The sequence below is a fragment of the Symphalangus syndactylus genome, chromosome 15, assembly GCF_028878055.3.
Source record: "Symphalangus syndactylus isolate Jambi chromosome 15, NHGRI_mSymSyn1-v2.1_pri, whole genome shotgun sequence".
NCBI lineage: Eukaryota > Metazoa > Chordata > Mammalia > Primates > Hylobatidae > Symphalangus > Symphalangus syndactylus.
This window is the reverse complement of record NC_072437.2, coordinates 7,295,752-7,308,475: the sequence shown is the minus strand read 5'-3', so window position 1 is coordinate 7,308,475 and position 12,724 is coordinate 7,295,752. Positions and strand designations below refer to the sequence as shown.

At 52.8% G+C, this 12,724-nt stretch overlaps 1 protein-coding gene across 29 annotated transcripts in view; it reads left to right on the top strand.

The window, feature by feature from the left end:
• MCF2L (MCF.2 cell line derived transforming sequence like) overlaps nucleotides 1-12,724 on the top strand; it is a 204,822-nt gene that overhangs the window by 139,906 nt on the left and 52,192 nt on the right. The window lies entirely within an intron of this gene.

Below are 12,724 nucleotides of genomic sequence, written 5' to 3'. Positions count from 1 at the left end.
CTGAGTGTGTGGGGTCAGTGTGTGGTATGTGTAGTGTGAACGTGTGGCGTGTCTGAGTGTGTGGTGTGTGTGTAATGTGAGCCTGTGGTGTGTGGGGGGTGCGTGGTGTGTGGGGGGTGCGTGGTGTGTGTGGGGTGAGTGTGGGGTGTGTGTGGCCTGTGTGGGGTGTGTGTGGCATGTGTGGGGTGTGTGTGGCATGTGTGGGGTGTGTGGGGTGAGTGTGGCATGTGTGGGGTGCGTGGGGTGTGTATGAGCGCGAGTGTATGCGTGCATTCTACCCACGTTTCCTTTCTTCCCAGGTAGGTCTCGTCAGTGTCAGACCCAATGCTCCATTTCTATCTGGAAATAAAACTCTTTGATAACAAAACCCAACCCGTGTGAATTTGGGAGGACGCCCGTGTGCCCTGATCAGAAGGACCCACAGAAGGGAAGCTGCGGGCCTGTAAGAGCCACCTGTCCCCTGGCTGTCTCAGCGTCCTAGGGTGCAGCAGCCACGGTAGCCCCGCTGGATTTCTGTGAGCACAGGGGCCGCAGGCGTGCTGTGGGGACCCCGTGCCTCCAGGGTGTTGCCATTGAGCGTGTCCTTCCAGAGAGAGTGAACAATTCTTGACACATTTCTAAGGGAACTCTTCTTCCTAAGGGCATCTAAGGGATGCCTTCTTGAGAAGTGCAGAGTGTGTTAAAAACGTGGGGGTCAAGCACGGCCTCTGCAGATAAAACCAGGGTCCCCGCAAGCCTTGCAGGTGCAGCTTGGCGGAGGGGGCCGTCCCAGAGGAAGTCTCTGCATCCCTGGCGAGCAAATTTGCCAGGCTCGTGACAAGCAGGAGACCTGCCCACGGCGCCCTGAGGGTGCTGTGCCCTGGGGAAGTACCCTCTGCAGGGACCCTCTTCCCACGGTGGGGGCGGGGCTGCCCTCTGCTGGAGACGCGGAGCATTGCGGCTCGGTCCCGGGACATCCCTGGGAGACCAAGTGAGGGAGCGGAGCTTGGACCTTTTCTTCCAGGAGAAGGTGGGCGAGACCCTGGCACAGGCGGTTCCTCAGCACGCAGTTTCCAGACAGCTGCACAGCCAGCGCGTTAAGTGGGAAAAAGTGAAATTGACCAGGCCTGTTCTTTCACATGTCAATGCAAATTAAATGGACAAATCTCTCATGAAGGCTGCTTTTAAGGGGTTTCAACTGTTACATTCTAAACGAAGCATCACTTCTACCCACTTAGAAAGAATGTTGTATTCTAATTTTAACTCTCCTTCTGTTTTCATATGCAAATGCCAGGTGTCCCAATTTAAGCACAACATCTGACTATACTCATCATTTTCGGAATATTAGACTGAAATAGGTTTGCCCGGAATGGTTTGGGACACCTGTTAATATAAACCAAGTTTTTGGTCCTTGGAAAGATGACTTACCGGGGCGAAGGGGGTGACCTTGTGCTTTGCTGACTCAGGTGTCCGCGGACACCGGATGTGGACCCTCAGGTGTCTGCTGAAGCCCGGTGTGGGCCCTCGGGTGTCCACCGACGCAGGTGTGGGCCCTCCAGTGTCTGCCGACGCAGGTGTGGGCCTTCGGGTGTCCGCCGACGCAGGTGTGGGCCCTCGGGTGTCCGCCGACGCAGGTGTGGGCCCTTGTTCATCAGAGGGCAGGTTCGGATCTCTGAAAACCCTGTAGCCCTTCCTACTCCTAATGGAGCACAATTTAACCAACATCGGCCAGGCCTTGGTAGGAGCCAAGGTCTCAGGCGATGGAGACCAGCCACAAGCAGATTCCAGACCCTGTATGGCCCCCTTAGAGCCACATGGGCTGGGGAGGAGATGCACAGGTAGACGGTCAGACCTGTGTGTCCAGGCACTGCTTGCTGAGAAGTCTCAGGGGTCAGCGCACACTGGGAATACAACAGCAAATAAACAGAGAGAATTGTGTTGCTGAGACAATATGTCAGCTATGGAGGGCGTACAGGGCAGCAGGGCTGTGTGAAAACAATGTGAGAAAGAGACACAGAGAGACAGAGACAGACAGAGAGAGACAGAGACAGACAGAGACAGAGAGAGACAGAGACAGAGAGACAGAGACAGAGAGTGACAGAGAGATACAGTGACAGATACAGAAAGAGACAGAGACAGATAGAGACAGAGAGACACAGAGACAGGGAGACACAGAGAAAGAGAGCATGAGGGAAGCAGAGGGCGGGGGCGGCAGCATCACTGTGGACAAGGAACTTAATGTAAACTGGGAAGCGTTCGTCACAGAGACTCCAGGAGGGAGCCAGCTTGGGTTGGGGGGACAGTCACAGAGACCCCAGGAGGGAGCCAGTGGCATCTTTGGGGGCAGCGAACACACCAGGGGCAGGACAGAGTGCCGGGGAGTCGGGGGCTGTAGGGACAGTCTGGGAGGTGAGACAGGGTCTGTGGAGCCTTTTCTGAGGGCTGTGTTTTCTGTGAAGTGGGTGCCAAAGAGTTCATGAGCTGCCAGAATGCAGGGTGGAGGGAGAATGCAGGGTGGAGGGAGGAGCTGGGAGATGGGGAGGAGGGCAGCGGCCCTCAGAGAAGGGATGAGGTGGGGAGCCTGGGGCTTGCTGGAGCAGCAGTGTGGAAGGAATTCACTGAAGCTGATGATGACGCTGACTTTCCATGGGCCTGGCTCAAAGCTCCCAGCTCCTTGGGAGGTAGGGACTCCCATCCACCAGCCAGCTTGCTGGGACAGGGGTCACGTTCAGCCCATAAGAGGCATGTACACATACAGATGCACACATGCACCCACACAGGCTTGCGCATGCCACACACACGCACACACACACAGATGCAGACACGCAGGCACTCATGCACTTACATACACAGATGTGCACGTGTATAACCACACACGCACACACACACACAAGTGCATGCATACCCCCCCACAGACCTGCACACGTACACACCACGTGCATGCACAGTTTGTGTGGATGGTATGGGGAGGGTGCACGTGGGACGGAACAGAAACACAAATGTAATCATTGGGCTCCCAGTCAAGAGGAGCGTCCTCCCATCTCGCTGATTCTAAGATGAGCACCTGGAGCCAGCTTGGCTTGTCGCCCCCCTGCGGTGACCTGAGCACCCTGTCCGGCTGTCTGAGCTGGAGGGCAGTGCTCAGAAGCAGCAGACTCCATGAACAAAATGCGGAGGCCCTGCCATTCCTTCCTCTGGGTTCTGAACGCACCGCGGTGACCACCTACCCCGAGGTCCTCTCCCTGCGCCCTCCCAAAACATGTTATCCAGGTCCTTTTCTGTTACTGCTATTGAATTCAACAGCTACTGACCACCTGTGGCCATTTAAATGTAAAATGAAAGCTAAATAAAATTAAAAATCCAGCCCATGGCAGGCAGGGCTGCCTCTTTTTTTTTTTTTTTTTTTTGGAGATGCGTCTGGCTCTGTCATCCAGGCTGGAATGCAGTGGTGCAATCTCGGCTCACTGCAGCCTCAACCTCCCCAGCTCAGGTGATCCTCCCACTTCAGCCTCCCTAGTAGCTGGGATGACAGGTGCACACCACCACGCCCGGCTAATTTTTGTATTTTTTGTAGAGATGGGGTTTCACCATGTTGCCCAGGTTGGTCTCGAACTCCTGGGCTCAAATGATCCACCCGCCTCAGCCTCCCAAAGTGCTGGGATTACTGGCATGAGCCACCATGCCCGGCCAGGCAGCCTCATTTTCATTCACACATGACCAATGGCTGCTTATTGGGATGCACGATGGTTATGCTGGCTCCGTCCTGGAGGAGTGAGTGCCCTCACCCTCGCCCTCGCCCTCGCCCTGGTCTCGCTGGCATGAGCAGAAAAACAAGGCCTGGGGTTGCAGTGTCTGTGCTCAGGGTCCCGGACACAGCTCAGGACCGACTTTCCTTGGGGAGTGACAGCCCCCGGAGGTTAGGGGTTGCTGTGGCCGCAGAGCCACAAATCTGAGGTGAGGAAGGCCTGCCTGAGGCAAGGCAGGCCCGCAGTCCCGGGCGGTGGCGTCAGGGTGGGCGCCCTGATAGCAAAGGACCTATGGCGCCCACACCGGAGGGCGGGAGAAGGAGGAAGAGCATGGCCCCCGTGAAGCCCCTCGGGAGGAAGGGTTCGTGTCCCACGCGCAGCACCCCCTGCAGACCTCACCATTCCCGACAGGAACACTTGCGAGATTCACTTCCAACCACACGAGGGCGCAGTTGGGCAACCGCAGCTTTTGGAAAAATGTTGAAACTGGGGCGGCTTCTCTGGGTGACTCTGACGCCCTCATTGCTTCACGTTTAATGTTTGTGTCCTGCTATAACTACCACGTAGTGCACTTACGAATCGTGCATATTTTACTCTAAGGCCTGTCTGTAAACCCTAATAAATGACCCTACTCAGGTAAGACATCCTGACAGTGAGGTTTTTAATATTTACAAGCCACAGAATTATTTCCTGCAGCCACAGACTTCTTTGGCGGGAAACCAGGTCCTCTGACCTCACCCGGCTCTGCAGTCTGTTTTGCCATTTTCTGCCTCAAACCCCCTCTGCGGTGTGCAGCTCTGGGTGTCTGATACCTCAGGGGTTCTGTCTCCCCTCCTCCGGCCCCCTCCCTGGCTCCTTCGCCTGCTGCCTTTTTCTTCCGTGAGGGTGCGGTTCCAGTGTCCCCCAGGACAGCTTCGTGGCCGGCCGCCTCCGTGGATCCGGGTGGGCACAGGTCCTGCAGGGAGCGCCTGTGTTGTCTGCCCTCCGTCTGAAGCTCCTTGGAGGATGGCGATTTTAAGGTCTTACTGTGGTGTGAGCGATCGGCAGACCCCAGCGCCCCACTTGTTAGCTGTTTGACCCTGGGTATGTCATTCACTTCTGCGTTCCTCAGTTTCTACACGTTTAAAATGGCAGAGGCCCCTTCGGTAGGGAGTCTGTTTGGCGGGCGATGGGGCCTTCCTCTCCGTGGTACAGCAGGGGCCTGAGGGATGTTTGGCCTCAGCAGGTGGAGGATGGCTGCAGGTCAGGATTTTGCATCACAAACAACACGGCTGCGGTCACATTAGTGGATTTTGTTATTATAGAGGACACTCGTGTCTGTAACTCCAGGGACCCATTCTCCATGCCCAGAGGCACCTCAGTCCCACAGACCCCAGCCTGATTCTGGGTTCGCAGTTGGCCAGTGTTGCAGAAGCTCGCAGAGGAGTCTTTGGAAATGAGAATGATGCCACCATTCTCTTTTAATTGTGTCATTGATCTTCCTTCCTTATATACATAAGTTAACTTAGGTTGCTTTGCTTTTCACAGCCAGAGTTCTAAGACAATTTTAAATACCACTTTTCTTTCGCTATTTCTTTATGAGTGTGTTGGGTTTTGGGGATCACAGATGTGCTTGGGCAACCAAGGCCGCCTGTGCCTCTGTGCTCTGGGGGGCTTTTCCTACGAGTTTTGCATGAGATGCCAGCTGCCTACAGGTAACTGGGCACAGAGGGCAGGAGAATAAAGCAGGCCAGGGCATCAGCTGGGGCTGATTCCATGGAGGGCAACGGCAATGGTGGGGGCAGGTGCGGGGTGGGTGAGTGGCAGCAGCCACCCACAGAAGGACGCGCTGTACCGGCCCCGCATCCCCAGGAGTGCGTGTGTCGCAGGCGCACACCCAGGAGCCCTCTCACCCAGGAGCCCTCTGAGCTCGCGCCTTTCTTCTCCAGGTGTCTGCGATATCCTGCTCCTCTTGTGTTCCTCCTGCCTCCTGGCTGCTGCCAGTGGGCGGCCCCCCACCTCCTCCACCAGACCCTGACTCTCAGAGGACCCCCAGCCTCTATTTGTGTTATTCCCATCCAGTCCATGGGGTTCAGATACCAAGTGGAACTTTTAACAACCGTGAATTCCTAAGCCCCACTCTCAAATCATCACATCAGAATATCCAGGAGTGGCCCGAGAAGACCCGTGTTGTAGCAAGCTCCCGGATGTTTCTCTTGCATCCATCTGGCACTGGTCTGCACCCTGGTGTTTGGAACCGCTAGACTTGAACTTAGTGCTGTACGGTCCAGCGGCCCTCCTGTCCATCTCAGTGCAGAGAGGGGCTGGGGGAGGTGCAAACGTGTCATCCTGGAAGAATTCCTCTTGACTAACAGCCTGCTGTGTTCTTGGCGTCTGTGCACAGTAGAGACCCACAGGCTGGCTCAACCTTTGGCTTGCGTCCTAAGCTCTGTGCGCTGTTAGGATGATGATAATGACCACGATGGAAAGCACCTTGCTGGACCCCTAGGAGTGGAAGGTGGAGGGCAGGCCAGGGCAGGGTTGAGCTAGACAGAGTGAAGAACACAAGTTCTGGGGAAGTAGGGAATTGTAACCAAAGATGAAACCACCCCTGCCCAACGGCACCATTTGTAGGGACCTTGGAGAGTTGGTTGAACATCTGCAGAGCATGGGGCTGGAGACTCAGGTCAGACTAAACTGGTTCAGAGCCAGGATACCCCTTTCGACCTGGGTTACATTTGTCATCATTCATGTAAATGTTTCTATTAGATGGAAACAGGTTCAAAACCCGCTACCTACTTCCATTCTGGCTGTAATAGAGTATCTTGTAGCCAACTGATATTTCCACCAAGAGCAACTGTAAAACCTGGGTAAAATTTTGTTTAAAAATATGTTTGAGGGATTGAGAGGCTGCAGAGGCAGCCAGGACTTGGGGAGCCAGATTCTGGAATTTTACAGAGGTGAGCCCCACTTTCTGCATTTCATGGTGAAGTATTGAACGCTTTGCTCCTGAGATCAGGAACAATGTACAATTGGAAAATGAAATTTATAAATACCACTTATAATCACATCAAAATTGAGTACATAGGAATAAAATCATATCTAATAAAAGACGTGCAAGACTTCTAAGCAGAAAACTGCAAAATGTTATTGAAAGAAATTAAAGTGGCCGCACAGTGGCTCACGCCTGTAATCCCAGCACTTTGGGAGGACGAGGTGTGTGGATCACGAGGTCAGGAGATCAAGATCATCCTGGCTAACACGGTGAAACCCCATCTCTACTAAAAATTAAAGTAGCATGAATAAATGGAAGAATATTTTAGTTCACAGATTAGAAGACAATTAGTATTATAACAATGTTAATTCTCTCTAAATAAACATATAGATCGAATGCAATTCCCAAATAAAATTCCAGCAGGTTTTTCTTTATTTAGGTGTGAACATTGGCAGGCTGCCTTTACATTTTATATGAAAATGCAAGGGGTGAGGAATAGTCAACCCAACTTTGAAGAAAAAAGTTGAAAGCTGATACTGCCAAATATTAAGACATTATTAAAGTGACAGTGATTAACACAGATGGTGTAAACAGAAGAGCAGCAGCACAGAATATCGAATCCAGACAGACCACACATCTGCAGTCTCTTGATGTATTTATTTATTTATTTATTTATTTATTTATTTATTTATTTTTGAGGTAGAGTCTCGCTCTGTCACCCAGGCTGGAGTGCAATGGTGCTATCTCGGCTCACTGCAAGCTCCACCTCCCGGGTTCACGCCATTCTCCTGCCTTAGCCTCCTGCATAGCTGGGACTACAACTGCCCGCCACCACGCCTGGCTCATTTTTTTGTATTTTTAGTAGAGACGGGGTTTCACCGTGTTAGCCAGGATGGTCTCAATCTCCTGACCTTGTGATCTGCCTGCCTTGATCTCCCAAAGTGCTGAGATTACAGGCATGAGCCACCACACCTGGCCATTGCAGTCTCTCAATCTATTTCTTAAGTGATACTGTAGCACGGAGGGGGATGGACGTCCTCACTAAGAGGAGTGGATGTGATTGGCTGTCTGTGTGGGAAATTATGAATGCTGATACCTGCCTCACACCATATACAAAAGTTAATTCCAGATAGATCACAGGTGTAAATGTGAACTTTAAAGTAATATAGTCTCTATTCTCGACAAACATAGGAAAATACCTATCTCAGAGTAAGAAAAGATTTCTTACACAAGGGAAGCAGTTATCAAAAAAAGCAATTATCAGAAAGGAAAAGGTCAGTAAGTTGGGCTACATTAAAGTTAAGTTACTCTTTTCATCAAAATGAACCATGAAGAGATCGACACGGAAAGCCACAGTATGGAAGCAGATGTTTGCAATATGCACATCCAATAAGAAACTTGTTTCTAGCTTATACAGAGAACTACACACCAACAAGATAAAGGAGAATCTAGTAGAAAAACAACCAAAAGATGTGAACAGGCATTTCATAAAAGAGAATAGCCTCTAAACACAGAAGGCTTCCTGCCTCTGGGAAATGCCAATTAAAGCCATATCAGGACACCACTCTGTATCCACAAGAATGGCTAAAATTCTACTGACAGACAGTATCCAGTGCTGACAAAACCATGGAGCATGCATTTCTGGCAGGTGTATATTTGTCCACATCTACATAATTAAAGCAATTCGTAAGAATATGTCCAACAGGAGTGTGTATTGTGTGCACTAGAAGACATGTATAAGAATGCTGATTGTCTTATGTTCAGTTTAGCCCCAAACTGGAAACAACCCAAATGTCCATTAAGAGTAGACTTTATTAATAAGTCATATTTCATCATATATGTATACCATAACGCAGCAACAAGAATGAACAGACACCCTACTGCAACAACGTGGGTAAATGCCACAATGTCGAAAGAAGCCAGACACCAAAAAAGCGCATATTGTGTATTTTTATTTGGACAAAATTCAACAGCAGGCAAAACTAATGTATGGTCACAGGAGTCGAGATGGGGCACCCTGGAAGGTGGGAACGGCCTCTCAGTCTGGGCACTCACTGCCGTCACTCACACTCTGTGCTTCTGTGTAATGTGCATTATAATTGGACAAAGTATTCACATAAAGAATGGTGTCCTCCAAGGAAAAGAACTTAGGTGCCACCTACTCTATCCCAGATGGGCCAGGGTAACCGAGTCCCACTGTGCAGGGAGGGCCTTCCTGTGTGTTTGTTTTGCTTTTCCTGAGGACACAGCTACCCTGATGTGCAGGGACCTTTCTCCCAGACTCCTCTTCCCATCTTGGGTGCAGGTTGACGTTTGAGAAGCAAAGACACCAAGGGTCCCCTTTCTCCCACCCAGGCCTCATGTCCCCTCAGCCCCTCTTGGCCACGCACTGTTGATTCCTAAGCTCCGCCGCCCTCTGCAAGCGCCGCTCCTCCCGTGTCCCGGCCTCCACGTGCCCCCGCCCTGGGACAAAGCATCCTCCTCGTCCCCGCCATGTCCACGCAGCAGAGGCAGTTGGCCAGGCACTGAGGGAACAATGGTGCTGGGCTCTCCCCGCCCCACTGGTAGGGAGGAGCCAGCCTCTGCTTCCAGACCAACCTTCACACTCTGCTGCTGTCCAGTGAGCTGTGTTGCACCCGCAGGCCAGCAGGCTGTCTGCCCATGTGGGTGGGGGACCATGGGGCTCCCAAGGTCTCGAGCCCTGAGCGGTTTGGGTCTCTGTCACAGAAGACACAGCCAGTTGGAACATTCCTGAAACTTTATGAGACCGCTGGGCCTTTTTTGTTTATTTGGGCCAAAAGTGAGCTCGTTGACCTCAAACTCAGCTGCTGGGCGACTGGCCAGGGCAGCCCCTCCAAGGCCAACTGTTGGTGGCTGATGGGGCGTCTATGGGCCGTGTTCGTGCCCTGGGTGCGAGGGACATTTCTGGGGTGGCTGCCAGCTTGAGTTATTCTACCCCAACTCCTCCAGCACCATCACCTTCATCCCTCTGGTGACTCTGGGGACTGTTTCCTGCTGAAACTGGGCAGAAGCCACACCACCCTCTCCCTCAGGCACAGGAGGCCACAGATGTGGGCATAGATCCGAGCTCTGTGAGCCCTGGGTCCTCACTCCTGTGAGCAGATCCAGGTCCTGCCTCATGGTTTTGGGCACTGCAGCCTTGGGAATGCCATGGGCCACGATGGAAGGATCACATGGCCCTGCCCTTGTGACCACAGTCAGTATGGGGGGTCATGTGGCCCTGCCCCCGTGACCACAGTCAGTATGGGGGATCACGTGGCCCTGCCCCCGTGACCACAGTCGGTATGGGGGATCACGTGGCCCTGCCCCCGTGACCACAGTCGGTATGGGGGATCACGTGGCCCTGCCCCCGTGACCACAGTCGGTATGGGGGATCACGTGGCCCTGCCTCCGTGACCACAGTCAGTATGGGTAGAGGAGGCACTAAGGGCTCTGTACATCCTCACGTCAGAGGCTTTTTTAGTCCAGGCTTTGCACCTTCTCAGTCAGTGTTCCCGAAATGTGGTAGGAGAGGAGACATGGGGCTGAGGGGGTGTGGATGAGCGTAGGGGGCAAGGTCGTGGCAGGGGGCTGTGCAGAGCAGGAGGCTGAGTGCTGGTGTGTGGGCATCTGGGGTTGGGTCCCTGCTTGGTGGGAACATTAGGAGGCCGCCAGGGTGGACATGGCCTAAAGGGCAGCACATGTGGTATCTGAGCCAGGTTCCCCTGTCTGTGCTCACAGCTGTGTGACTTTGGGCAAGTGACTAAAGCTCTCTGCCTGGAGAGGATCATAGCACCAGCCTCATGGGATGGTCAATGGAGCTTGATGAATAGCTGTAGGACTGTTGGCACAGTGCCTGGTCTGTAGCACCCCTGAGGACAAGTTTCTATCCCTGAAGAAGCATGCCTCCTGCCCGCACCCCGTTCCCACGTGCGCCCTGGGCCCGCACCCACGATGGTGAGCACGGCTGTGGCAGGAGGAACCAGCACTGTCGTCCTGCCCAGGCCCCACACCTTCCGCGGCTAAGCAACAGTGACTGCCCCGTTAACACCACCTGGAAACCAGTCCATCCTTCTCGTTGAGAAACTGATTTTCTAGTATGCATTTTTTGAGTCGAATAAATTTACAACACCTTATATTTCACTTGCAATTTTGACTTCTAAAAAATGTTTTAGTTGTTGGTAACTTTGGTTTCTCATTGAAAACGGATGCCTATTTGTGATACTGGTGTTCCCATTACAATGTAACACAAAGATTTAAATGTAGAGGGAGTGGAAGCCCCACACGGGCAGGCCAGGTGGTATCCAGTGGCATCGGGCGTGCATGGCGCCTTTTTGGTGGCTGCAGCGTCAGCCCGCACTGCTGGGTGTGAGACAGACGCGCACCTAACGGCGTGAGAAGCCAGATGTGGGAGGCACCGGGCACTGTGGGCAGTGAGGCATGAGCTTGGCTGCATGTAGGGCAGAAGCTCCATGGCTAGAATTGGATGTGTTTGGACCACAGAGGTCTGGGGGTGTGTTCTGGCTATAATTGGGTGTGTTTGGGCCACAGAGGTCTTGGGGCGGGGGGTGTGTTCTGGCTATAATTGGATGTTTGGACCACAGAGATCTGGGGGTGCGTTCTGGCTATAATTGGATGTGTTTGGCCACAGAGGTCTGGGGGTACGTTCTGGCTATAATTGGATATGTTTGGGCCACAGAGGTCTGGGGGTACGTTCTGGCTATAATTGGATGTGTTTGACCACAGAGGTCTGGGGGTATGTTCTGGCTATAATTGGATGTGTTTGGCCACAGAGGTCTGGGGGTACGTTCTGGCTATAATTGGATGTGTTTGGCCACAGAGGTCTGGGGGTGCGTTCTGGCTATAATTGGATGTGTTTGGCCACAGAGGTCTGGGGGTGCGTTCTGGCTATAATTGGATGTGTTTGGCCACAGAGGTCTGGGGGTGCGTTCTGGCTATAATTGGATGTGTTTGGCCACAGAGGTCTGGGGGTGCGTTCTGGCTATAATTGGATGTGTTTGGCCACAGAGGTCTGGGGGTGCGTTCTGGCTATAATTGGATGTGTTTGGCCACAGAGGTCTGGGGGTGCGTTCTGCATCCAGCAGCTCTTACACAGCAGTCACGGTCTCCGTTGCTGGTCCAGCCTGTTGTGGAGTAGCGGGGGCATTCATGGGCGGACACAGAGGCTGAAATTCCACCCCAATCAGAGCTCTATTCCAGGGAAAAGGGGAGAAGTTGAGTCAGGCTTTGTTGTTCTGCAAAAACAGTGACACCGCTCAGCCAGCGTTGCGGGTTACAGCACACTCAGTGGCTTCATTTCACTCTCATGGTAACCACTGGGGGTGGATTCTATGATTATCCTCATTTTTACAGAAAAGCAAGCAGAGATGGTTCACAGCTGAGTCACCTGTCCAAGGTGACGCCTTTGCGGGGCCCGCCAGAGTCCGCCAGTGTCGCAGAGGCGGTGAGCCCCTCCCACCCAACACACAGCCCCTTGGCAGGGGCTCTTTATAAAGCAAGCCTGCAGGTGGGCAGCTTGGGGCGTTTCTAGCTAGCATCACCCCTGCTTCAGGACTTGAAAGCACTTGACTGGGTTCGCTGGTCTGAGGATTATGTGCTCAGTGGAAATTAATCATTCTGGGCTCTTCTCTCCTTCACTCTAGGAGGAGTGGGACCCAGAGAGCTCCGGGATCAGCTCCCTGGGTTGGAGTCCAAAGGCAGCTCTGACCACACCACCTGGGGCAAGAGGAAGGGGAGCTGGGTTCCGTCTCCGTGGCCTGGCACATCCAAGGTCCCTTTGTGGAAAAGGCACGTGTAGCGCCCGTTACTGGAGGATAACCTGTAACTTCGTGCCTCTCCCAAGGGAGCACACAGGTCTACACGGGAAGTAAGATTCCCTGTACCCACTGTGTCTCACAGTTCAGAAAAAGTTGTCAAAGTGCTCAGACTCAAGAAGTAAATAAGGAAATATGAAAACACAACTTTATTTCTTTCTTTTTTTGAGACAGTCTCGCTCTGTTGCCCA